General features: G+C 33.1%; 1 protein-coding gene and 1 long non-coding RNA gene across 5 annotated transcripts in view; one reads left to right on the top strand and one right to left on the bottom strand.

Moving 5' to 3' along the window:
* Window positions 1-28,000, top strand: part of Mef2 (myocyte enhancer factor 2) — a 321,089-nt gene that overhangs the window by 169,444 nt on the left and 123,645 nt on the right. For all 4 annotated transcript variants that reach the window (XM_085947255.1, XM_085947253.1, XM_085947251.1 and 1 more), the window contains exon 3: window positions 14,195-14,234. The gene's annotated coding sequence lies outside the window, so the exon portion shown is untranslated. The remainder of the gene's footprint in view (window positions 1-14,194; window positions 14,235-28,000) is intronic.
* The window catches only part of LOC147072470 (uncharacterized), an 89,984-nt gene that overhangs the window by 38,092 nt on the left and 23,892 nt on the right, over window positions 1-28,000 (bottom strand). The window lies entirely within an intron of this gene.

Here is a 28,000-nt window from a genome sequence, read left to right as displayed (position 1 = left end):
CAAGGGATCTAATATTACATACGAGAATAATGTGGAACTCGCTGAAATTGACAGCAAAGAATCGAACTTACTTGGAATTTGGTTTTTGATGGATTATCAGTGAAGCACGTGTGAACACATTTGACTTCTTGTCTGTGTAATTATTCGCGTGTGTTGCTACCGGAGGCCTGCGATGGACTGAGTCATGACTAAGTTTATTTAGTATTGATCATTCATAAAACGTGAAATTACAATAAGTAGGTATACCAAATTAATGCTGTATAAAACGATTATACGAATAGTAACTGCATGTGGCAGCCAAGCGTGGAAAATTTATACCAAAGTGGTTAGGTTAGGGATAATGAATGCTTTTCCAAGAACAGTTCCGAGCAAGATTTTCAAACACACACAGGAAGAGAGAGCCTGAAGTATAAGACACGACAAAGAATGGTATAAATATTACACTCCAACCAAGCTTTTCATGCATATTACACTAATATCGCTCCAAAAACTAATCCTCGCCTTTCATCCAGGTGGAAAGACCACAGCTCCGCTGGATCGATAGAATGAGGGGTACGCATTGGAAATGCGTGGCGTGAAAGATTGACTGGATTATGCTGGAGACCGCAAGTTCAATTTGGGAAGTTGACGCCATTGAGTGATGCAGACCTAACTGAAAACATTGTTTTTTACTTCTCTATCTTTCGGGTCCAGACTTATGTAAAAGGACTATGCACAGAAGTGTTGATAACTAAAATATTACCAGGACGTACGTAATTATTTTATTCAAACCACCACTCTCATTCCTTTTTTCAAAGTTACAGTAACATAATTTTGACTTTTCTAACAAAAAAATCGACTCGAGAAATTGGTTCTCTGGTATGTTTTACACTTTTACAGCATATTATGCATTATTATTTAAGTATGTATTTATTAAATTTATATCTTCTTCTTGTTTTAAAGACAATCTCCTTCTACACACACTTCTGTTGCCCTCTACCTTGACATATTTTTTGAATAACGCGTTATATGTTTTGACCGCTCACCTAGGGCTGTTTTTGTTTTTGCAAAAGATTCAACCAAATAACTTAAATTGTGACTGTTGGTTGTATCATAATAAATTAAAAAAAAAATATTGTTATCAACATGGCCCCCACATCCTGTAGCGGCCCCCAGGCCAGGATCCGTGGCGTCCCCCCTACCCATTGCTAGGGTTTTCTAAATGGTGTTTCAGGTAAAATTAAGGGTAGGTATTCGATGTATTTTTTAACGATTTTTTGTTTTGTTGAATACATCCACTTGATTGAATTATGGAGTTGTCGAATATCAACACATGATAATCAAAAATTGCACACAACTAGTTATTTTAAAATGTTGACACTCTTTAAGTAAAATAGCGCCGCAGGCGTCTTTTTCCATTAGAGCAAATTTGTGATGAGTTTTATCTCACTTATCAGGTCGACCATCCACGCCGGTCCCCCCCAAAGCCCGAGCCCCCAGGCTAAAGCCCTATCAGCCCCCCTCTTGTGGGAGCCATGGTTATCAATCCTATAGGATGTACCTATTAGTAACGTAGGAATCAATTAATAATGTCCATCAAAGTGACACAGAAGTAACCGAATACTCATAAATGTTTTGATTCTTCAAAATCTCTTATGATAATCAACTTCTCTGGGTAAGCCACTGTTTGGTGTGGTAGGTGATGACGAGGACGTTGATGTAATTTTACGAATTGATCCAAAATTCCAAGAGACGCGCCTCCTCGTCTGTTGTATGTAACATCTGCCAATCATGATCTATCTCCGTCCTGCAGGCGATTCAACCACGCGGTGTTCTCCCCTTCCCACCCTCCCCCGCCGACCGGATCATAACAACAAAATTATATTTACCTACCCTATTAATATACCTGCTTAAAATAAAAGGGACGTTTAATGTCGACCTGAACTTTCGCACGGCGATCGATTGTTTGAAGCAACCGGGCGGAAATAGATTGATGGCATCAAGCCGAGTACATGCACTGATGACTACATCAAAAGGAAAAGCTATAGAACGCCTGTATTATATTAATTATATTACCTATGTCCTATTAGGTTGAGCAAGTGGCTGACATCCATTTCTCGTAAAAACAAAATCTGTTAATACATATTATATATAATACATATTATAATAATTATATTAGGTACAATATTTTTTTTGTGATTATCAAACTCTATCTAACTATGTTTATGTTATCTCTGGGTCTTTTTTCTTGTAAAACATTTCAACTTAAACAGTCAATTTAAGTTTTTAAAAGTGACACTTTTGATATTTTATAGAATACACATTGTCAGTGGTAAATACTGCATATTGGACGATAAATGATTATAATAAATGGAAAAAAAAATAATAGACACTTTTATAATATACATGTGCATTATTTTTTTCCAACATTATCTAACCAAAATTCGAAATAAGTCATTTAATAAGTTTATATTATAGACAATGTATCTTTCATGTTTCACAAAAGCGATATGTTTATATAGGTACACTATGTTCATACAACTATTGGTTATATGACAGTTAGACTTGATAATTTAATAGTATTTAAATGTAATTTACTTTTTACGGGTGGAATAATAAATAAATGTAATTTTTAGAAGTCAAGGCCACAGCCTGTTGTTATATGTATCTTAAATATTAAATAGAATGTTAAATAACACCTATCAATATATTAACTATTTTGGCTAGGTACTGAAACATTGACTGTTCGCGAACAATATCTGTTAGGAATATTCTTCAACTGAAGGGCTTCAACTGCGAACCGATGATTGCGACTATCAATATTAAAGAAACAAAGAAAAGAGAGTAGATATAGTAAATGTAAGAAGAAGCATATTAATTAAGTTGACATCTACATTGTAGCATTCTGTATATGATTTTGTAAGTAAAGTACTTGTGAGGATAGTTGTAGATTGGCTTACTGGTAGGACAATAAATGAAAAATTATTTTCAATATTTATTATTAATTTTATTTTGATTTGAACTTTTGAGTTTGTTTAATTTTCCGCGTTACAGTATGAACAACACCAGTCCACTGACCGAGAAATGAAAGCGTTTTTCCTAAGATTAGCCCGGCACGAAGATAGCCCGGCGCCCGCGAGTAAAGACTTCAAATTTAGACAATTATTTTTGGTTTTACGCTCGAATATTTATAGTAGGTATGCCCCCTACTAACGGATATTACGGTGAAATTGGAAAATGACGCCAGACGTCTCGACGGCATCGGGCTTTTCAATGAAAATCAGTCAGATTCAGTTTTCAGCGAAACGTTACGATGCATTTTATATTTCATGTCGTAGTACATAAATATTTATGCTGCAATCATCTACACTTACCTCATATTTATATATAAGGAGACTATGCGAATATACATCATGTATAACGAACTTTGTCATGTCCAACGAATATTGTTAATGCGGAGCCGTCGTAGGAGTATTGGAAGACTCAAATTGTGGCAGATGGATGACATGACCCAGAGTGTACGAGCGATCGGTATTCTGGATTGAAGGAGAATAGTCGTAGATACACGGGAGTGGTAAGGACACCTTGTGGAGACCAGGGCCCACCCCGGTGTGTTGTGACAATATGATGGTGTGATGATAATTAAAGTGTAAATGCATATCATCTGGACATGTGGATCTCGGCAACTAATCTCTATAGCTTCTATGGTTATCCGCGATCACAATATCTCTCCATGAAGCCATTTAATCGGTGAATTGTTTAATCGGAGGTATTGTGCTACAGGTTATAGCTGAAGATCAAAAGAAATATGCGTAGCTAGGGCCGCTAAGGAAGGTCTTCATCTAGAAATATTAGATCAATTATTGTAGTTCGATGATGGTATACGTTATAATTGGTTATTTATTTGAATCTCACAAAGTGGTATTCTCGATATACGAGTAGGTATATATATCTATGTATAGGGAGCATCCGTTGTTTGTTCTCTGTGCAAAACTAACCTGCCATTGATAATCTATGGTCAATCAAATCGCTTCGGATATCGAGATATTCCACCTACGTGAATGTGAGTTTAGATAATGGTTGTTATTCTACTTGGTTCACTCGGTGTGTTTCCATGTAATATGTTTTTTGCTCACATTAACCTGTATTTTATTTAAACATCGTTAGCACTTTGAATTTATAATAATTTGTCATGTTCATTATAATGTAAAATAAATAAATTTGAATTTTTATTTGACCGACTGTGTATGAAGTCACAATACATTAATTTATTTGTAAATTTTTATTTAGGCTCTAACAAAGTTGTTGTAGAAATGCTCTATTTTGTGTTGGTAGAACTTTTATACATGAAAATGAAGCTTATCATAGTTACTAAGGTTGATGAGTCAACTAGCTGCACTGCTGTACATCATTAAATTTTTAGTATCATATATTTGTGGTAAAATTCACACTCCTGAATCTGAGATTTATTCGTCACGGCCACCCTTAGATAAGCGTAGTATTTGCGTAGTATTATTAAAAGCTTATTTTTATGTAATTATTTAGATTCATTTTCGGATTGCTTCGTACAGTTGTATCATTATGGCTAATAATAATGCATATAGATCAAGGCTTTGTCATTTAATTTGTCGTTAATATCGTAACTTTATGTACATGTTGTACAATATTTTAATGTTCAAAATTTCCATGAAGTATATCAGATTTTCCAATATTTGGATAAATTTTTCACGAGTTTTTTAATATTTCAACTTAGTGTATAAATGGTAAACAGTTAACTATGTCAGTTGTACATCTGCCATTGACTGAATATGCCTATGAGCAAAACCCCACAAAACCCAGATCGCTAAAAACCATTCAAATGAAAAAAAGGCACACCTTTAATTTGATTTTTCATCATCACACTTGAAAATACAATGTGTCGAAGAATCGAAGGTATGAGAAATTAAACAAAGAAAGTTAATCTAATGGTCGCTTAAGTAGGTATATTGTAACAACAGGTTTGCAGATCAGATATGACATTGATTCTCTCTGTATGTAATGTGTGAAAAGCATCATTAATTTGGATATTTTAATACTACAATAATAGTGAAAAAAGCTCTAGGTATACAGATAGAATTTGTATATTTTGCATATATTTTCAACGGTTTCTTATCGATGTTTGAAGGTTCCACGCATTATGAAATATTGTCAACATTAATTTTCACAACCATAGTAGCTAATAGCCCGTCGTTTTGAGAGATTTCGAAAGACGCACCACATTGTTTCAGTTGTCACCCGACTGTAATTTCACGAGTCAGTAACAAAACAGTAAAAGCTCGTTAGTGAGATCGCCGCACTGACAGCTTTATGCATATCCAATAGACCCAATTTTTTTTATAGACATTTAATAACTACGGTCGTAAAAACTATTTCTCGATGAACTCATTCGACATTTATGTAACTGCGTAAAAATAATATGTTAAGTTTTATAATAATATTATTTGGCTGATGTGTTGTATTTTATTACAATGGTGACGTATTTATTTCACAATAGCCTATGTTCATTCCATGAAATTTAGTTTTCATGGAAAATGTTTTTGCTTCGAAATATGTACATCTTTCGACGATTCTCATACGCCTGAATACCTTGATTATTAAAGATAACAGATGATTTTATACTTCAGCACGAAGCTGCAAATATAAACAACTTTACTACTTCAATAGGTTTGTTGAGAAAAATACAATGACAGTCTACTACTTAGAGTAATTGGAATCTAAATATTGTATAAAAACTGTTCACAAACATTTAAAATGTTTTTATATTAGTAATATTAATACTATCGACCGAAGGTACTTGATGGAACTTGAATTTAAATTCTAATGGATTTAAGTTTTGTACTATTTTATTTGAGTCGTTTTTTGCGACCCGGGTCTTACCTTTCGGCATCTTCAGTCACTGTAAACACTCACCAAAAGGCAAATACACACTGACAACGAATACTATTAACTCTAACTTATATAACAAATCAATAGGCACCTCTGTACTAGGCCAACATGGCATCAACAATAATTACGAATGTATAACCTTATTATGTAAATCAATAAAATATACATACATTGGTTATTTTGTGTGACATTGATATTTTTGTTACGATATATTTACGTGTGTATACATCATGTAAATTAAAAAAAAACGATGTAAGTATAAAATAAATCAGTTGTAGGAAAAGTATTTTACATTTATTTTTTTACTTTTTTTTTTTTTTTTGTGATTTTACCGAGGCTTTGACTGCGACTCGCTATTTTTTTACTTGAATAAGCTTCTGTGGGAGAAGTAGCAGCAGGGCACTTTTACCATTCAAGACACCTTCAAAATATTACATCAAAGACTTCAGCACACTTCGCCTCATTACAATCAATCCACCCTGGCGCATGGAAAATCCTTTGCGTGCGTTATAACGTATATTGGAAAATAATCACAGAGGACAGTTAAATGGAACCATTGTCTTGGTTCTAATAAATTACCATTTTTGATTTAATATTGGATAATAATTATTATATGGAACTAGCCGAAGTCTTATATTATGGTAATACAGACCTCTCCTATATTATGGTAAATCTTATCTTCTTATTGAGTGGTTCCGCATAAGCGCTCGCAGACTACTGCTATTAATATTGTAGGAGACACCAGGTTTCTTAAAAGGAGTAAAGAATATAAATCGATATATCCCACGCACATAGAAGATCTGAAAGCTAATTTTACAATACAGTTGTTTGAAGTTGAAATATGTTCTGTTTTTCTTCAGGTTTAAAGAAACCTTTCAACCTATTTAAATAAATTTAGTCACAATAGTCAATATAAAAACACTAGGACACAAAAATTCTAAAAGACTTCAAACACTTTTGAAATCAGATTTATGCTTGCAAGACCAAAGGGACAATAATACAAATTGATACATGATTCCTTCGCCCTTTGTGTATATTTTTTATAATATAGATTTATATGCATGAGGTTTTATGTATGTAAACGAATAAACATAGCATTTCAATGATATTTAATCAGTATGTAGGTACCTAAATTTATTATATTATGTTATGTGCTAGGCGATGGCTACGTTCTGTTTATATAAGAAGAAAAACGCATTTTATGTTTTTAATTTATTTTTATTAAAATCACATTTATTATGTAAGTTAATTTTTGATTAACCTTATAGAGAGGGACTGAGAAAATATAACTATATGTATATGTATATAAAAGCGTGTTGTGGGGCGATAATGCTTGGGAAACTGGTCTAGTTCTACATATATTAGAATCTCATCATAATCTCATTCACTCTAGATCTTTTTCTGAATGAGTAGGTACCTTATCTTGCTGTAGGTACCTATCCACACTTTTCGGTCCCCTTGATACTTACTTTATGTATCTATTTTTGCATCTCTTTGTTACCACTGGATGATGTGATAAAATAAAAACGCTGTCACCAAATCGCATCGGTAAAATTTTATGCCTTTGTTTTTGTATTGGATACCCAGGTATTGATTTTGATGATACTGCTGTGAAAATATACAAGACTAGAACATTTCTGCGGGCAATGAATTATTTTGTAACTATTGTTTATACCTAGGTACCTATAATAATCAATTAATTTGTTTATTATTCAAGATTCATATAAAAACGTCCATTATCTTTATTGAAAATACATATTGTTTTTTAAAAACTTAGGAAACCAGTAGGAAAACCATACCTACCTACACAAAAAATGAACCGATCAAAAACCGAACACACATCGTTCATTTTCCGGGCGAGTACTTTGAATAAATTAAGCTACCGATCCAACTGTCCTTATTTTGAACAATTGATAACATCTACGCTATTTTATATTGACGTTGTTTCAGATTCAGTCTACAATGGCTATAGGTTTTAATCATAAAAATGTGTACATTAATATGAGTTTCACAAACTAAAGGTTTCTAACGACTTGTTTGAACGCCCACATCCCGCAGCAAAAACCCGGTCCCAGTCCGCAGTGAACCATACCGGAAGGTTCTGTTCTGGGTTCTTCTTCCCTTCCTCTCGTTTCCGCTGTCAGCCTACTCATTTTGATTACTCAGTCGCGTTAATTAGGCACACAACTCTTGGTCGCAGAGCTGACTGAAAAATATTCAACAGACAGTTTTTATTCAGATCGGTACTCATTGATATACCTAAGGATTTAGTTTTTTTTATTATGACAATCCTTAATCAACTCATACTTTTTAATTTTATTTAATATTATTTTTTTACTTAGGAAATAATAAGGAATTAATAGGATAGTTCTTGTTTTGTATTTATTTTTATTTATGTGTAATCAACAGGTTGAATTACAGAAAATACGTACATAATATAATGAGAATACCTATAGAATAAAAATGAAAGTATAGGTACATTGTGGTGGTCCCAGTATGTAACAAAAGAATAATAAATCAAATTAAATTAGATCAAATATTAAATACAGTTCTAAAGAATATATTTGAGAGGTATTGAAAATGATTTAACAAACACATAAGTAGTGCCTAATTATAAGAATAATAGAAAAAATACAGAAAAATATAAAATAGTAGGTATGTAGAGAAAACAGGCAAATAAGAAAATAAAAATAAAATTTAAAAAAAAAACATCAAAAAAACTGCCGTCCTGTCCAGATATAATTAGCCGTAACATTTGGAGCAACTTAATTTGAGAGAGGCAACAGCAAAAAAATGGAACTGGAAAAGGAACTTAAAAAATCAGTATTTAAAATTTTTCAAGTTGGTCCTTCAGTGAATAACGTGTGTTGTCACACCGTTATTAATATTAAAAAAAAATAAAGTAGGTATATGACAACCGAAATAACTATCGACTGAAAGAATATTATAATTATTAAACGAATCAAATACAATCATGTGAATTATAAGGGGAACGTTATCCTCTTCTTCCCTATCGGTACTATTAGAATATATCCTTCCTACAAAACTCAGGCATGACAGAACAACCTCAAGAGAGTATTAAGAGTTTTCCATAACGTAAACTCCCGTTTTACACTGACATGGTTTCTCCGCTCATATTCTAGTTAATACCAAGAAAACCTTTCTGGATGGCAGGAGAGAAATTGATTCAAAAAAATTATAACCCCGGAGAAGTCAAGCGATGGGACCAATAGTAGAGCTTCTAGGCGCCAAATCTCCCACAAATAGGTACATTGTAGCCCTAAATCACATTTATGGTGTGGACATAATATAATATCTGATGTGATTGTAGTAAGCATGCGTAGGGAATAAATCTCACTCCTTTGCGTGAATATGGGGAAATCTAAATCACTGATCATGTTGTTGAGACCTATATATTGTATGTCTTACCTGCACATGTATTCTATACACAAGACTGCTATCGGCAGCTACCGAGGGTAGTTTTTCATATGTTTGTATCGAGGTATTATAATTGTTACAATAAGTTAGCCGGCTAACAGTCAATTTCGCTCTATTTAGCACGCCCAAGAGAGGTGCTGTTAAAACATAGCACTAATTATTATAGCAATTACAACTAACTTATTGTAATTGCTACAATAAGTGCTAATACTTCGATACAAACCTACCCTCGATAGCTGCCGATAGCAGTCTTGTGTATAGACTAGATGCGCAGGTGGACTTTCTAAAATCCACGAAGCTGATGAAAACGCACTGGTGACAATGTTATTTGTATTGGTATTGTGGTTTTGTTTCTATTGATATTCATCGATATATATATTATGTATATATTGATATTGTTGTCAACAAAATTCTTCCGCCATATATTTAAATAACGGAATGAATTGTACATAAATACCTATTGTAGAGAATGCAATATATTGAAGAGCTTTTTTTAATATCATGTCAATTACCGAGTGAACATATTCTTTAGCTTTGTGTTTCAAAATTCTAACTAATTATTCTAAGTAAGATAATAATCGAACCTTTATGGTTAAACAGCGACAGAATTCCTTAAGTTTTGACAAAGATGGTGTCATATTCGGTGTTGAGTTGCCAACCCCTTCGCGGTTTCGGTAATACGAGGGTCTAACCGTCGGCAGTGAAGCGTCAATGATGTTGTTAACACGATCCGCTCGTCCGCCGAGCCGAAGGTGAAAGAGGCAGGCAAGAAACCGGGTTAATCCCCTGGAAAACATTGCGAATAAAGAAAGGTGTTCGCTTACAACAAAATCGGGGTCTGAGCACTCACGGCGCCGAAGGGCTGATCACTTTGAGGCGCTGTCTCGTGAAAATACGATTCGATTGGTAATTACACGGAATTAACCCTTCGTAGACCGACCTACTTTAATATTTAATTAACGATTTTTTAAGAAAAACTTTAAAGTATCAGAAGAACCTGCTAAACAATAAAAACACGTCATAAATATGATTAGTTTGAAATATGTAGATGAAATTTCATGATCATTCCTTTCATAGTGGTTTTGGGTACTAAGCTTGGTGCGTGGTTCTTTATAGTTGATATGGACTTCAAGCCACTACTATAAAGTGGTTCGCGTATGGTTAGTTCTGCCGACAGTACAGCTACATAATAACTACAAAGTAATCGTAAATATGTGGCACCTACGTCTGAGTGTACATAAAGCTCAAGATTTAAGAAATAAAAGTGGTAACCATAAAATGTCAGCAGGCAAGATTGACAAATTATTGTTAGTTGTGAAGTTGAACAATCTAATTATCCCATATTGCTATCAAACATGTATCGGAAAAGTGTACACAACGTAAAATGTATAACTTAAACTGTTTGGTATATTATTTTGTCATATATCACCACAAATGCATGCCACACTAAGCTTCACTTATTCATTTTTTGACAGTAATACATATGAACGTTTATTAATTGTTATAATAAGCGTGAAAATCATTTTTTAGTATTAAAATCGCGTTGTGCCATTTGTATGCGTAAATACGATATGTGAGGCACGATCATACAAAATAAAAATTACATATAAACCCAATATTCACATAATTTCAAATTTGAAGTTTTAATGGGTTAATACGTAATTTATCTAATTCAATATCTAACTGTTATTTCTCTTAGTTATTTCTAAAATAATAATTGTTAAATACCTAGTATGAGTAAAAATATTTTTATTAAATGAATGACGGTGGCTTTATTGAAATGATTTCATTAAAATATTTTAATAAGCTTTGAAATAAATTTCTTATTCTGTTTACTGGCTAATGCTTTCGTACATAATCTGATTAATCGCTTAAAGCAAAATTTAAACCGTAGAGCTGAATTAAATTAGATTTTAATTACTAACAGGTAGGTACTATTTTATGAGTAGGTACATATTATATGGGTTGGTAGTCTTCAAAAGTCTGCAATAAACTTGTTTGATAAGAGATACTTTTTCATAAAATAAAGCTGTTTTAATAAAATGGTCTGTTTATGATTCGATTATTAATCAGTCAACTTAAAACTTAAATATATCACCATTGTCAGCTGTCGTCGACTTTCTGCTCGATGAAGTTCTTCTCTACCCCATTTTCTCTAGCTTCCTAACTAGTTTTTCGCTGCTACCCGCTGAATTCAACGAGTTCGTTGATACAACGGGTTTTGGAGCAGCCCTATGAGCTTTTAATGGGCTGGGTACCATTGTATGACTGCATTAATTATTGTCTATTGTTTTTTTATCAGTTTACTAACTTAAATATTTAAATCAATTATTTTACTGTCTATCGAATATCGATTCTAATGCAGCTGTTTTTAGTCAAAAATAATTTCATTTTAGAGGAGATCTTACAATATGCAAATTGATTTTATTGAAATTGTCGAAATGTCAATACTATTAATAGTAGGTACATACCTACTAACATTCTTGCATACAGTATTTTATTAATGTGGGGGAACAGTCATGTGTACTTACAAATGGTTATTTGGATAAAAAATGTTTATTGAAAATACCTATCGACACATTGTGATAGTTTCATACGACGGATGTTTTTGTTGTATTCTGTGTACACCCGTCTGTATATTTCTGAGAGGCACCCACTACCCAGTATGTACCGGGAGTGTCTCTACTTAGGGGTGAATCCCTGCAGGGTTGCTAACATCTGGAAGACACCTCTGCGGGAGTGGAACCCCAACTGCAGAGGTCGTTAACCGCAAGCCAAAGCTGAGAATCAAACTCTGTGTGAGATAAACTGTCTTCAATAATAACACAATTCATAGTAACGTCGTTGGTGTATGGAAAGAAGTTTGGTTCGTTTAGCCTAGTTCAGACCCAATATATTTACATATGCCTTTGAACAATATTATACAATTGTTTGTGAACTTTTCCCCTTACACAACTGCAGATGCATATTCATTTGTTTGAGAGTCATGTCCATGTCTGGTAAAAGTGCACACATTAAATGTAGTTTGGATAGATCACATCGTAGGTACAAAATTATGCGCTTTGATCAAAACAACATTCTACAAAACCTCTGAAATATGGATACACGCGCTTGTTTGCAGTAGTACATCAGCGGCGGAATACAAAAAGCATGGTCTCCATGTTCTCCATTTTTGCACAATGTTTATTTATTTACGGACAAATGTATACTAGTCTAGACTAGGCTTCTGGAAATGTGACTTGTACAATATGTAAGATTAGAGAATTCTTGGAAACGGATAAAATAGAATACATAAATATACGAAAATAAATTACCTATGTATCTAAATCTGCTAACTTGTATTGCAGATAAAATAATATACTTATTCTAATGGATTCAAGCTCTGTACTATTCCATTTACGTCGTTTTTTGCGATTTTTTGTTATAAAGAATTTTGACCTATTATTAGGTTTGACGATTTATTATAATAATATGCTGTCCAGTGTATTGTTATTAATAAGATAGGGTTTTTACTAATTGGGTTTTTTACTGACACTTCAGCTATTCATAATTTGTTTATTTTACTTTTTGTTGTAATTTCTGACTAAATAGGTAGGCAATGGAGTTTTTACCTACTTTATTGTATTGTTTTACTATATAAGGTAGAGTTAAGGGTGTTCGTTGTCAGTGTGTGTTTGCCTTTGGTGAGTGTACACGACGCCTGAAGATGCCGAAAGGCGAAACCCGGGTCGCAAAAAACGACTTAAATGGAATAGTACAGAGCTTGAATCCATTAGAATTTAAATTCAAATTCCATCAAGTACCTTCGGTCGAAAGTATTAATAATATACTTATTGGTTTTTTCCGCAATTGAAAAAAATATACTTACATATTTTTTTAAATATAATACTTCTGAGATAATGATACATTAAAATTGATACTGTGTATATCGGGTTTCGTGCCCACGCACATAGACAACTATGCTAAAGGTACCATACTTAATTACGACAAATTTTAACTAATAGCTCTTATAATACTCTCTGAAGCGTTTTCTAAATTGAGCTACTATTGAATAAAAAAAGTAATTAATGAAAAATATATATTTTTGTATTTAAGCCACCTTACATCTCGGAATTGATTCCACACGTGACCAATGCAAGATGTATGCAACGGCGTTTGAGCCCTACAATAATATTATGCTCACGTGTCGGATTGTGTGACTCGAAATGTTTAGGGGATGTTTCCAAAACATCCGGCCGTCCTTCGTAGCTATCGGCTTCGTCACTTGATAGCATTATTATAGGTACTATTGTGTTGTATGGTTTGATAACGACATTGTGTAACAGTAATATTAATTTCAACAATATCATGGTGTAACATATATTATAACGTCGCAGTATCAAGCTATTGACAAAGAAAGATGACGTTTTATCTCTTCAATAAATTAGGAATTTACTTCGTGTTAAATAATTTATGATCATGAACTTTCCTCTTCTTCGATAGTATCCGTGCCTGATAATATGTATTATGCTCTGTCCTGTGATTTACTTTTCATTAAAATATTCATTTTTTTTTCGCTTTAATTTTGAAGTGTATTGTAAAGACAGGTTTACAATGTAACGAAATGAAGACGTAGTATTTATTATCTACATCTACAAAGTCAAAAAGTCTTTAATAAAATGACTGAATGAATGAAATTTTTTGAGAGAATGTTTTATTGAATTAAAAAAAATCCTTCGAAATGATAACTTATTCGCGTAATTTTTTATTAATAATTTCGTTCATCCATCTGCAAAAGTGACAGTATTACTCTTCGATAATGCAAAAAAGCTTTCAGTGTTTTTAATATTACCCATTTCTTTTTTTGTTTCAGTGAAAGGACGGAAGGATTCTTGTGGAAACTAAATTAAAAGGTAAGCTTTTTTTATTCAGTTGACAGTTCCAAACAATACACTTTGGTCTAAACCTTAATTACTGTCATTATTCATTATTATCAACCGGGATCGATCCACTGCTGGATGAAGACCTCTTCTTGCTCCTTCCACTTCTATCAGTCCATAGTTCATTCAGCCACGTTTGCCAAAATATTGGGTTCGTCGATCAAGTGGGTTTTAGGGCGACCTGGAGTCGGTCAGTGCTACTTGGGTTACCACCGCGTGGCTATAGTGGTGCAGCGATTATCCATTCGCCGAGCGATTTGTCCGCCACATTGCCATTTAATCAGCTTGGCAACCTCTAGCAGTCTAGCGCATCGCGTACGCGCTTGCCAGCCTACTTATCCATCGGTTTCTGTTGTGGTCTCGAACGTTTGAATGTGAAACATGGGTCTCAATTTTAAAGGACAGGAGTAGCAAAACACGTACAAAACACACATCTTTACTATGTTAAAAGTGTATTAATATAAATATTTTACAACGTTTTTCTTAGGTCGTATTCTTATTTGTCTGGTACAAATCTTGCAATTGATTTTTAACTAACTTCCCGACTAGCTAGACATTTGAAACTTTTAGAATATATCAGAACAGATGCCAATGCATTTTTTTTAAATACTTTTAGCCATCTTTAAGTAGAATTGAATTCATGTTTAGTTAATTCTGTTTTGTATGAAAAGTTATTTCGATACCATTATTGGTTGCTAGGGGGTCCTAGCAAATAAATTATTAATATATACGTGCGTTACTATGGAAATCAATATGAAATGACATTTCATTATTCAGTATTTCTATCAAGTAAAAAATTTTTTGATCGTTTAAACTAGTCAAGTCAAGTTTATATGATTCAACAGAAAATTTATAAACGTTGTATATAAAAAGTTCTTTTCATCTTGTAATTATATACAGTTAACTTTGTAATGTACCTACAAGGCGTCTGTTTTACAGAAAAAAATGCCGAAGTGCTGTGTTCGACGGACTGCAAAGGGAAAGCATTTATTTGCTTCCCACCATAACATTAATATTTAATATGGTAAGTATTATTAAAATCCTGTGATATAGCAATTACATCGATTTTGCGCCCCTACCATAAACTTCCATTCAGAGTATAAAACAACCCTTGTATTTAATGTAAAGTGCTTTTTACTGTGACCTAATTATTCCTGCAATTCAAAATTGACGGGCGAAATCACGTTTATAACATTGCACTGGATTTGATAAATATATTAAACCTGTTGGCTGACTGATAGAGTTACCTTTTAATGGGTTAGCTGTGTAGGTAGAGGTATCTGGTTCAATTAGGCCATTCCATCGAGGGGGCTAATTGAATTGAGTGCCGTCGACAGATTTGAACCCCGAGCCGTGTAGATTATTCAGTAAGTCAGCGTCAACCACTCAGCCGATGACGTGATGATTCGCCGTTTGTAATTTGCGAGACTTTCACCACACACAGATGAAGTAGAGCAAATAGTGGATCGGATAATAATTAACAATTTTAATCTATTCGGATAGAAGTAATACAAAATCTTTTAATCGTCCATTAATTTGTTCTGTCTTGTGCCAACCTTGAGGCATATAGTAGTAATTAGAGGTATTTCAATTATTTGTGGTCCCAGATGTTTCCATCTTATTTTCAGACGCTTCCTACATTTTTTACAACATTATATCTAATCTTATCTTGTAATAATATGTCTTGGTACTGTTCGGTTATACCGGAGGCAGCGGAAAACGCATTTTGAAAATAGCCGATAAACTGGATTATTTGTTAGGTTAACCTAACCAAACCTAACCTAACCTAACCTAACCTAACCTAACCCAACCTAACCGAACCTAAACTAACCCTAACTAACAGATAATCCAGTTTATCGACTATTTTCAAAATGCGTTTTCCGCTGCCTCCGGTATAACCGAACAGTACCTATGTCTTTCAGCTTTACTTTTTTATATAAAGCTCCTTTCAATATCTATACGTAGGGTTAACTGTTTTTTTGGGGTTAAGTTAGGTAGATCAAGAGTTGAAAATGGAACAAGGATAAAATAGAGACCATGTTTTTTTATTATATACAAGTTGAAGTACCCGGCTTCGCACAGGGTCGCTTCGTGGATACATTTATCTTAGATATTTAAAAAATAATAATAAGTAATTATCTTTTTAATATTAAAATATATGTGTAATACAATATGGCAATATGAAAATAATTCTAATAGGAGTAAAGGTAAAACAAAAGAACACTAAATTAAAATCAAATCCAAAATATGCAAACGTTATTAATGGTATTAATATGTAGTAAAAAATTCAAAATTGGATTTAACAAACTTTGTAATTTATATAATACTAATTAAATCTTCACGGGTGTGCGCACAACAACTGACAAAAGTTTCATCGCAATCGGGTGAATGGTATAGGAACGCATGCGAATAGAAGAAGAAGATGGTTTTTCTAATTCAGAAACCTTCGCGGGCGTGCGCACAACAACTAACCGAAGTTTCACTGCAATCGGATGAATGGTATAGGAACGCATACGAATAGAAGAAGAAGATGGTTGTACTAATTCAGAAACCTTCGCGGGCGTGCGCACAACTGATCAAAATTTCATCGCAATCGGATGAATGGTATAAGAACGCATACGAATAGAAGAAGATATAATATAAGAAAAAGAAGAAGAAAATGGTTGTACCAATTCAGAAACCTTCGCGGGCGTGCGCACAACAACTAACCGAAATTTCACTGCAATCGGATGAATGGTATAGGAACGCATACGAATAGAAGAAGAAGAAGATGGTTGTACTAATTCAGAAACCTTCGCGGGCGTGCGCACAACTGATCAAAATTTCATCGCAATCGGATGAATGGTATAAGAACGCATACGAATAGAAGAATATAGAATATAAGAAAAAGAAGAAGAAAATGGTTGTACCAATTCAGAAACCTCTGCGGGCGTGAGCACAACACCTGATCAACATTTCATGGCAATCGGATGAATGGTATAGGAACGCATACGAATAGAAGAAGAAGAAGAAGAAGATGGTTGTACTAATTCATAAACCTTCGCGGGTGTTGGCACAACAACTGACTAACGTTTTATTGCAATCGGATGAATGGTATAGAAACGCATACGAATAGAATAAGATAGAATAAAAAAAGAAGAAGATGATTGTACCAATTCAGAAATATTCGCCGGTATTGGCACAACAACTGACGAAAGTTTCGTCGCAATCGGATGAATAGTATAGGAACCATACGAATAAAAGAAGATATAATCGAGAATAAGAAGTAGAAGATGGTTTTTCTAATTCAGAAACCTTCGCGGGTGTGCACACAACAACTCACCAAAATTTCATCGCAATCGGATGAATGGTATAGGAATGCATACGGGACAGACAGACAGACATTCATTTTTATATAAAAGACCTACTGTAAGTTATATGCCTATAACCTTCGCGCAAGTGCAAGCAATAAGTTGACAAAGTTTTATCGCAATCGGATGAACGGTATGGCAGCGCATAAAATACGAACACACAAAAAAATATTGATGTTTATATATTAGAAGATTCCTATTATGTGGAAACAGTAAACATGGAAGTTATCGTTAACAGTGTATAATATATTAAAATCTACGGCAGTGATACAGTAAGGGTAAAGTTAACCTACCTGGGTGGCGTTGGAAGACTAGGGGCGCTAGGTGTCCCAAACGGGTCAAAGAATACAAATTGATACATCATAGGCATACAATAGTAGGTACCTACATATATCTTAAAAGAATTACATATATTTCATGTTCCTAATACAAAGAATTGTGTTGACTTTTAAAATAACTTATTATAACATGCATAACAATCAACATATTATATAATAGCTTTAATGCGAAAGTAGTTATAAATATTTAAGCGTAGATAAACATATTTTGAGATTTTTTTGAAAAAAATACTACACTTTTATGAGTTAATTTTTAATTTTCTGCTTAATACCGATGGTATAATTTTGTTAACATAAAATTCTTCAAAATGTTTTGTCGGTTTATCCGAGATTCTGAATATTTTGAAATGGTCATATAAAATATTGAATTAAAATTTGAAATAAGATTTAAATGAACACTAGACAAATTTGAAAATTCTTGCCGGATGTCCCTGGACGCCAGTAAAATAGGACATGTCTACGATATTCGGACGTCTGGTAACCCTATAACCTGTACGTAATAACTACTCGTAAAAGCAATTATCTATTTTAGTATATTCCTACACGTCGATAATACAATTAAATATTCATGATTATTCCCTTCGATTCTTTTAATATACCTAGTGGGAATTTGGTATATAATAATATGACGTTGTACATTTAATAGCGTGTGTTGTGAAGAAATATGCTGGGTTCAGGTTGATAATACATTACAAGAATCTCCAAAGACACACGCGTTTTCTTTTTACTTAATTAATTTCCTTAGAATTAAACGCTTTAATTATTAAATGTGTCAGTTTCATTGGGTGGTAACCCTATACTGAATTCAATTTAATTTCAATTTTTTTTTAAAACATATTGTGGACATTACAAATTATAAGTTTAAGACGTTCACAACATGACATTTAGAAACAAAGATATATAAATATAAAAGTGTTACATAAAAAAAGAGATACATATCAGTAGATAAATTAGATAGGTATAAGGAAGTACACCGGATGAGGTAAGCAGACCCTATTTTAAGAATTTATAAAAAACATCCACCTAAACCCATTCTCACGTACGTGGAATATATCAACACCCGAAGCAATTTCGTTGAACATAGTTATCGCTCTCCCAATTGGCATTACCAGTGGCAGGTTGGTTCTGCACCTTGGGAGAATAAACAAACGATGGTCTCTATTTCTAAGATATATATCAGGGACACACAGCGTCGCTATAGGATTGGTTTCCCGAATATCCGTTTTTGTCGAAATCGACCTTATAATGCAGAATGTTTTTTTTGTATCTAATTGAACTAGAACCATCCCTTTCTTTAAATTACTTTGTAATGGTAATGAATACATCATTCATATGCTGTAAAAATAACAATTTAAATATCTCCATGTATTTAAATATAGTATTATGAAATTAGTTTTTCATCTCCTGAACATTTGGTCTATTCGGGAAACCAATCCTACAGCGACGAGTCAGGTCAACATTGCCCAGAATGGCAGAGTTCTCATTTATACCTCGTATAAGTCGAAAAAATACGTAGCTAAATAAAGATTTCTTCTAAGTTGCAGACTGCAGTATTCTTCCCTTCCATGTCCCAATGCCATAACTCACAATTCCTGGTGGGAAACTGATAAGAGTGATAAGTATAATATTATATGACTTAATTGAAACAAATTATACGTAACTTAATTCACATAATCGCCAATATTGGTTTCTCTTGATAGCAGAAATCTACCATAATAGTAATACAAAAAATATAAATTGTTACAGCTATATTTTGTGTATACTTATTTATACCTACTCATGGCTTTTTTTGTCATGTAACGCGGTGGAACGGCGTTCCGGCACCCTTTTCACGGTATTTTTAATGTTTCAAAAGCAACTAGACGAAACAATGTTCGCGCTTACATAGTACAAGTTAATTTTCCTGAATCATCCCGTATCAAAGACATGACATATCCTGAAAAACTATCGCGTTTGATATATGCATTGAATTCTATTAGGTAGGTACTTACCATTTCTTCAATATTACCCCAATAAGAGCTTCGTTGAAGACTAAAACAGTCTCGGTACTTTTGTTCATCAAACTCTTCGGACAACCTTTGGGACCTTTCGATCCTTCAAAATACGTTAATCGGTGGTAACTCAGTGGAAGACATTCGGCCATAGACTGTAACACTAAGAAAAGAAATCGCGACGATTTTCCAGACGAAAATTCGACTGAACTTTGGGAATCACCAAGGCCCAAATTTGCTTTAATCGTAAAAAAAAATCGCCCGTGGCACTAATTTCCTTCAAGCATATTAACATTTTAAAATATGTGGTTGTGTAATTGGATTTTTTGGTTAATGTTTGTTGATACACTGAATACCTTAAATTTTACCTCGAACACCACTTGAAAAACGCTACGATAGAGCGTCACACTGCCTTTAAACTAAGTGATAGGTAGGGGGCTCGCCAAAGGTCCTGGACTGGGTGCCCGCTTCAGGATGTGGGGACCATGGAAATCACTATAAGTATACCTACTTTTATTCAAATATATTATGATGTAATAAACAATTTTTTTTATTCAACGAATCATTCACAAGATTTAAGAATGTAATATTCTAAGTATTGAACATATGTACTTACATAATTTTGAAAACATTTCTGAAAAAAATGTTTTATAACTAACCAATAGAAAAAATAAGATAACCCGCAGGAATCGAACCTGCATCTCTCCAGGTATCGCGCCCGCCGCGCATAGACCACTATGCTAAAGCTGTCATACTAATTACGACAAATTTTAACTATTGGCTCTTATAATACTCTCTGAAGCGCTTCCCAAACTGAGCTACGATTGGCAATCAACTTTTATATTTTAAATCAGAGTAGGTACCTACCTATTACTTTAATTACTAGCCGACATCACGAATTACTCCTGTTGTAACTTACTTGAACTATTATTATTATAAATAAACTATTTTTTTTATTGAATTATTCGTTATGTTTGGAGTTAATTATCATAAACCTCTTATCTTAATTTTAATGGCTTTATAAGAGTTATTTATTAATTTAAATACTAAATTAAGATATTCGGTAAAAAATGTATTAATATTGTAGTTAAGCATCTTGTCGCTATGAAGTGCACGTGCAAGTTTTCAAAACATTACTTTATTGACAAAATCACAATACAGAATAGTGTTATGTAGTGATAATATATAAATATGGTATCTATGTGGGGAGTCATTACCTACTCATTATAATATGTTTTAGTGAATCCTGATGATGTATCGTATGTTATTATTGGGTAGGTATCTGTTGAAAATATTTCGCGACTTAATTCATAATGCCAACCGACCCAATTTTTTGTTGCGACCCACAGGCTAAGACCCCTAATCCCCATGAATAGGTACCTACACTAATTAAATACAATAGCCGAAGAATCACTTTTCCAAATTTCAAATTTATTTACTTTACATAATATAATGAACATTATATAATTTAGAAAAACATTTTCTGAGAGAGTATATTATAACCAATAGAAAAAATCTTTTTTGAAAAAAGTAAGCCACCCGGCCGGGAATAGAACCCTGCATCTCCACGGGTAAACGCGCCCCAATCGTCGCATTTAGCCAATATGCTACGGTGTGACATACTAATAGCGACAAATTTTAGCTATTGGTCATTTTAATACCTACTCATCGGCGTTCTTCAAAATCAAGCTACTTTGGCAACTTTGGCAAAAAAAGACATAGTTAATTATAATATAATGAACATAACAAATTACCACTTTAAAGCGTTAATGACGTGACATAAAAAATAAGTGTTAAGAGGGGACATGCTCGTCGAAGGTCAAAATTGAGTTTTTATTGTATTTTCAAACCATGATCCTGGACACTCCTTAAACGTTGTAGATAATCTATTTATATAATTTTGAAGCCTTATTATCCTTTATAGTTATTTTAAACATTTAATGACTGCATAAAGTATTTTTGTTACATAAAATAGTATTCTTTCAAACCTCTCGCTCTAATGTTTTAGAATATAGTCATATTTCGGTACATAACTGTGCAGTGGTGTTAAGATATTTTACGTTTATTAATTTTTAAACGCATTTATAAAACCATTAGTATAATTTATTACGAGATAATTTTTGTAAAATATTCACGATAAAAAATTATATTGATAATCTCTGTGATCCCAAATTTGACAAGAATTAGGCATTTTATTATTCGAAAAATCGGCAAGATTAACACATTTGAAGATGATTCTAAAGATACTTATTATAAGCTATGTCTTTGACCATTCAAGTGTGATACACATCTTATGAATAATGATTGCTTTATAATAATTATTGACCTAAGAATAAGGTAGTGTTTTTTTGAAATACGCCATTTCTTTTGTCATTCCCCAGTGGTTAAGCTACAACATACGGCCGTAGCCATAAATTAACAAACTATAATTAAAGTAGGGAGTAAAATTATGTTAACGCGCGTGTTTGAACATGTACCTAACTGATTTTTTTTAAATTTTTTTTTAAACGGTACATGTTCAAACACGCGCGTCAATATCATTTTACTCCCTACTTTAATTATAGTTTGTCAATTTATGGCTACGGCCGTATGTTGTAGCTTAACCACTGGGGAATGACAAAAGAAATGGCGTATTTCAAAAAAACACTACCTTATTCTTAGGTCAATAATTATTATAAAGCAATCATTATTCATAAGATGTGTATCACACTTGAATGGTCAAAGACATAGCTTATAATAAGTATCTTTAGAATCATCTTGAAATGTGTTAATCTTGCCGTTTTTTTTAATAATAAAATGCCTAATTCTTGTCAAATTTGGGATCACAGAGATTATCAATATAATTTTTTATCGTGAATATTTTACAAAAATTATCTCATAATAAATTATACTAATGGTTTTATAAATGCGTTTAAAAATTAATAAATTTAAAAAATTTTAACACCACTGCACAGTTATGTACCGAAATATGACTATATTCTAAAACATTAGAGCGAGAGGTTTAAAAGAATACTATTTTATGTAACAAAAATACTTTATGCAGTCATCAAATGCTTAAAATAACTATAAAGGATAATAAGGCTTCAAAATTATATAAATAGATTATCTACAACGTTTAAGGAGTGTCCAGGATCATGGTTTGAAAATACGATAAAAACTCAATTTTGACCTACGACGAGCACGTGGGCCGTTAATTTTTAACGAAAAATACAGAGTAATATGAGTGAACAAAATAAATTAAAAAAATATACGGAAGCACAACGAATATTATGTGCTGCTCATCTCCAAAAAAATCTTATTTATGTTTATAGGTACCCTGCTTTGAATGTAAGTAATTATTATGGTTGTGTGTAATCATTGATTGATTTGTATTAATTCAATTCTCCACTCGCTGTTGCAGTAGCTTTCACCCCATCTTGACATACCTATCCAGCACGGCAGCACTAACGGTGAACACAGTCAGTCCTGTCCTACCGAGCCTGAATAATGGATCCCTTCGACTCGAAGTGTCAGTTGACACGCCAGTCGTGTTACCTTGCCACTCGCTGCCTCCCCGCCACGTCACTGGTGACACCACTGAAGCAACCCCCACTGCGCGCCCCCGCGAATCGGTTTGATTCGAGATCTGGGCCAATGTGCCGGGGAAGTGTGTCAGACTAAAACTTTACAATGATTGAATGATCAAAATGTTAAAATTATGACAATCTTGATAGTGGTGTCACAGCGCACCGAGGGGCTGTTTTGGATAGGCATAACATATTCTCCGATCTGTATCTGTTCCTTGGAAAATTTTACTGAAGGGAAACCGCCGGAATTTTAGATATTGTAATTTACGACTCGGAAAGAAAATATATATTTATTACAAAATATTTTTAACTACTTAAGCACGAGTAGGTACTAAACGAAAATCATGGGTTTAATATCAAAGCATATTAAAATTAAAATATACCTTATATACTATAAATAGAAAACTTTCTACGCTAAGGGAAACATTTGATCATTAATTACCAAGTAAACGGTGAATATCAATAATGCTACAAAATCGTCATTATGACAACAATATTATGATACCTACGTGTTTAACGTAAAAAAAATATGTATATCATTTGGTCAATTACCAATTATATATATTACATAAGAATAATATAATAAAAATAAGGATAAAATCTCTTTCCAGCATATCCTTGAGTGGCCAAGTACTATTCTTTATTTTTGATGTGTCTCAACCATGTCATTGTGTTTGTTTTCTCTCGTTCGTTAGTTATCCGGCAGCCTATCGAAAAAAATATATCTACTATTGGAAATCTCAAAGGACGTTGGAGTGTTTACGTCAAGGTCTATGAGTAAGTGTAAATTATTCCCATTTCATATACTCCTTATCTACTATATTATACACTATGTATATATATTATAAAATACATACCTAATATATTTTTTTTTACGCCGTCAAAATATTAAATTTATGTTTTATTTAGTAATTATTATACGATATTCAAGTTCTCGACAAAATTGCGCTTGCAATTGTTGAAATGCCTGATTATCATCAGCTAGGAACGGTCCACTGCAGGATGAAGACATGCTCATATTGCGTTCTCCTTAGCTTTATACCCCGTTTGTACGTGGATTTACTGCTGACAGCACGTATTATCGCGGCCGTAACAAAAAAAATACACGTGTATTATCGTTCAAGTTATAAAATTGCATGTATGGATCAAAAAAGTTCGGAAGCTTCTGAAGCTTCACGCGACAGTTAGACTTTGTGCGATATCTGCCCCTGCGCAGTAGAACGATAGTGTGCGAACCTGCCGGAAAAAATATGAACAATACCGCGCAAAGCATTTTGACGTTTACAATTTTTCACAGCCAGTAAAATAATACCTACACATAAATGACAACAACGCGTCTTGTTTACGCTTGAAGAATGAAATTGGCAAGATAGTAAGCATTTTACCTGTAAACATTACTATCGCAATAGTTGAATTTACACACTATTGGTGCCAGTAAATCCATGCATGTACAGTGTACAGGCGCTATTACGCGGCCAGTTTTTTTTTTCCATTTCTTTAATAATTAGTCGAATCAGCGCGTATTATTAGACATCCCTTGGCCTCTTTAGCACCTTGCTATTGTAGACGTCATTTGTTTATTGGGTTTCCACTGACGTTTACATTAAAATATAATATGTCGTTTTTAGAGACACACATTTTAAGGTTTAAGCGATTGTTTAAATTGGGGACATAAATATAAAAAAATAAATAAGATTCAATGGAGGGCAGTAGCACCTAGTAAAAAGTATTTATTCGATATAGGTATACAATATATAATCGTATTTTGTTGTTATATAATTATGTCTGATTATTTATATATATTTCACCCATGTACAGTATGAAAAGCAATATAATCGATAATATATGTAGTTAATATTATAATTAATTAAATAATTCTATCATTTTATTTTAAAAAATCACTTCCTGTAAGAGTATTTTTAATCTGATAAGTTGATTATGTAGGTACTGGTTTACAATGATTATTATACGAGTATTAAGGGTCCACATGTCCAATGTAGGTCAAAATGGAGATTTTATGGTACTTTCAGAGCATAACCCTGGACATTCTTTAAACGTTGTAGATAATCGTTTTATATAATTTTGAAGCCTTATTTTCCTTTATATTTATTTTAAATATTTGATGACTGCATAAAGTATTTTTGTTACATAAAATAGTATTCTTTTAAACCTCTCGATCTAATGATTTAGAATATAGTCATATTTCAGTACATCCATGTGCAGTGGTGTTAAGATTTTTGGATTTATTAATTTTTAAACGCATTTACAAAACCATTAGTAAAATTAATGTTAACATTATATAGTGAAATATTTACGATAAAAGATTATATTTTATAATCTCTGTGGTCCCAAATTTGACAAAAATTAGGCATTTTATTATTCAAAAAATGGGCACGATTAACAAACTTAAAGATCATTCTAAAGATACTGATTATAAGCCATGGCTTTGACCGTTCAAATGTGATGAACATCCTACGAATAATGATTGTTTTATAATAATTACTGACCTAAGAATAAGGTAGTATTTTTTTGAAATACGCCATTTCTATTGGCATTTTCCAGTGGTTAAGCTACAACATACGGCCGTATCCATAAATTGACAATCGATAAATAATGGAGTCGGGAGTAAGATCATGTTGACGCATGTACCGTTTTAACAAAAAACGATTTTTTCGGTTAGGTACATGTGCAAACACGCGCGTTACCATTATCTTACTCCATACTTCATTTATCGTTCGTCAATTTTTGGCGATATGAATATAAAATATCAATCAAAGCGTAAAATAATCATCAACGGTTAGCTCTTGCTATATTTGTAGGTTACATGCAAATTGTACGTAAAACATTTCACCATGGCACAGTTCGCCGTGAGCTTTCTTATCGGAAAGAGAGTACCGTATACTATACGGTCTCCGATTTTATTTGATTCAATATGAACATTAATTCAATTTTATTTTCGTAGCTGATTTTAGCAGAATTCATGAATTCAAGAATGAAAACCTAACCTAACATAATATTATAACAGCTACGAAAATAAAATAAAATTAATATTCATATTGAATATAATCCAGTATATCGGCTATTTTTCAAATTTGTTTGCTGCTGGCTTCCTGTAAACTGACAAGAACCGTGTTTTATTTTGACATGAATATTATGTCATTACTTACTATACGACCCAAAGAGGTTGGATGGACTGTAATATACGGCCCTACATTTACGATACAAGATTTCACGGTGAAGTGTGATATGGCGAACTGCATACGTACAATTTTCCGAGCACGATATTTGTAAATGGGACTTCCTGTACCCATTCCTAAAAAAGTCACTGTCATCAGGCTAAAGACTGCTGAATTGAAGCAGTGATTAAGTTTGGCGGAAATATTCAGCAACGTAAAACTATGGACTGTGAAGACTGAGTAGATCGCTGCAGTAAATCGACGACGGCTCTTTATAATGATTATTGATTACCTATATTAAAAAAAAATGTCAATAGTTATTTCATATCATACAAACACCATTATCAAGATTTGAATATTGTTGAAATGAGTTTGTTGATAGTGTAACCTTGGTGATAAACTAACAAACTACGTAATATAAACCTTTTTAACTAAGTACCTAAGTGGAGTCGTTTAAAATTCCTTAGAATTCGTAATAGATGGGTATATTTTAGGTATAGAAGTTCTCATGTTATGCAATTGAATGCACGGGAGAGTTAGTCTGAGGCAGCTCCGCGTCGCATCTCGGGCGAATAACATGGCAGAGCCTTCGAGTGCAGGGCGGGTCTACGATACAGCCTGCTGCCGCTAATGAACAGCCTGAGTGACGTAGACCTTCTACGGCGGATGCCTTTGTTCGACCTGCTAATTTTTGCCGGCGTCAATGTCGGATAACTTTTATTTAGATCAACCGTTTCGAAACCCTATGCTGTATTTTTCAACTATTGACAGTTTAAAAAGCTCATTGAATATATCCTATGTCTTTATTTTAATATATTAATGTATAACTATTTTCCTTACGGCAATTCAAACGAGTAACGCTTGCTCGCGTTTCTATCTAAAATCTCTCGCGTGGCATCGTTTCCAATTCCAATGTACTATAAAATATGAATGAACTACTTGTTAATTAACTGCCATAAACAACGTTTTAAATCCTAATTGCAAGATATACAATTATTTCACTAAAATATACCACCCCTGTCACTCAATTATAACTTGGAATTATACCAACTACCTCTTCCCATAATAAAATACCTTCATTTCTTGATTGATTGACAATAATAATTATAACCACCTCACACAATTCCAATATAAATTTAGGTACCCATACTTGAAAAATTTCACCATGTGAGCGAACACGTGTGAACCTGTTTTATATACGTAAAATACTCAACAGGAAACATTTTGAATTTCATTATGTTATGTATTTTATTTTAGTTATCTAAATACCTTCCTTATAATATTATATTTCATACAAAACAATGTTGAGTCGTGGAAA

Source organism: Rhyacophila brunnea, unplaced genomic scaffold (assembly GCF_057557595.1).
Source record: "Rhyacophila brunnea isolate RB1 unplaced genomic scaffold, BYU_Rbru_1.0 scaffold_2, whole genome shotgun sequence".
Lineage (NCBI taxonomy): Eukaryota > Metazoa > Arthropoda > Insecta > Trichoptera > Rhyacophilidae > Rhyacophila > Rhyacophila brunnea.
The sequence above is the reverse complement of the archived record's forward strand: the minus strand, read 5'-3'. Positions and strand labels throughout refer to the sequence as shown.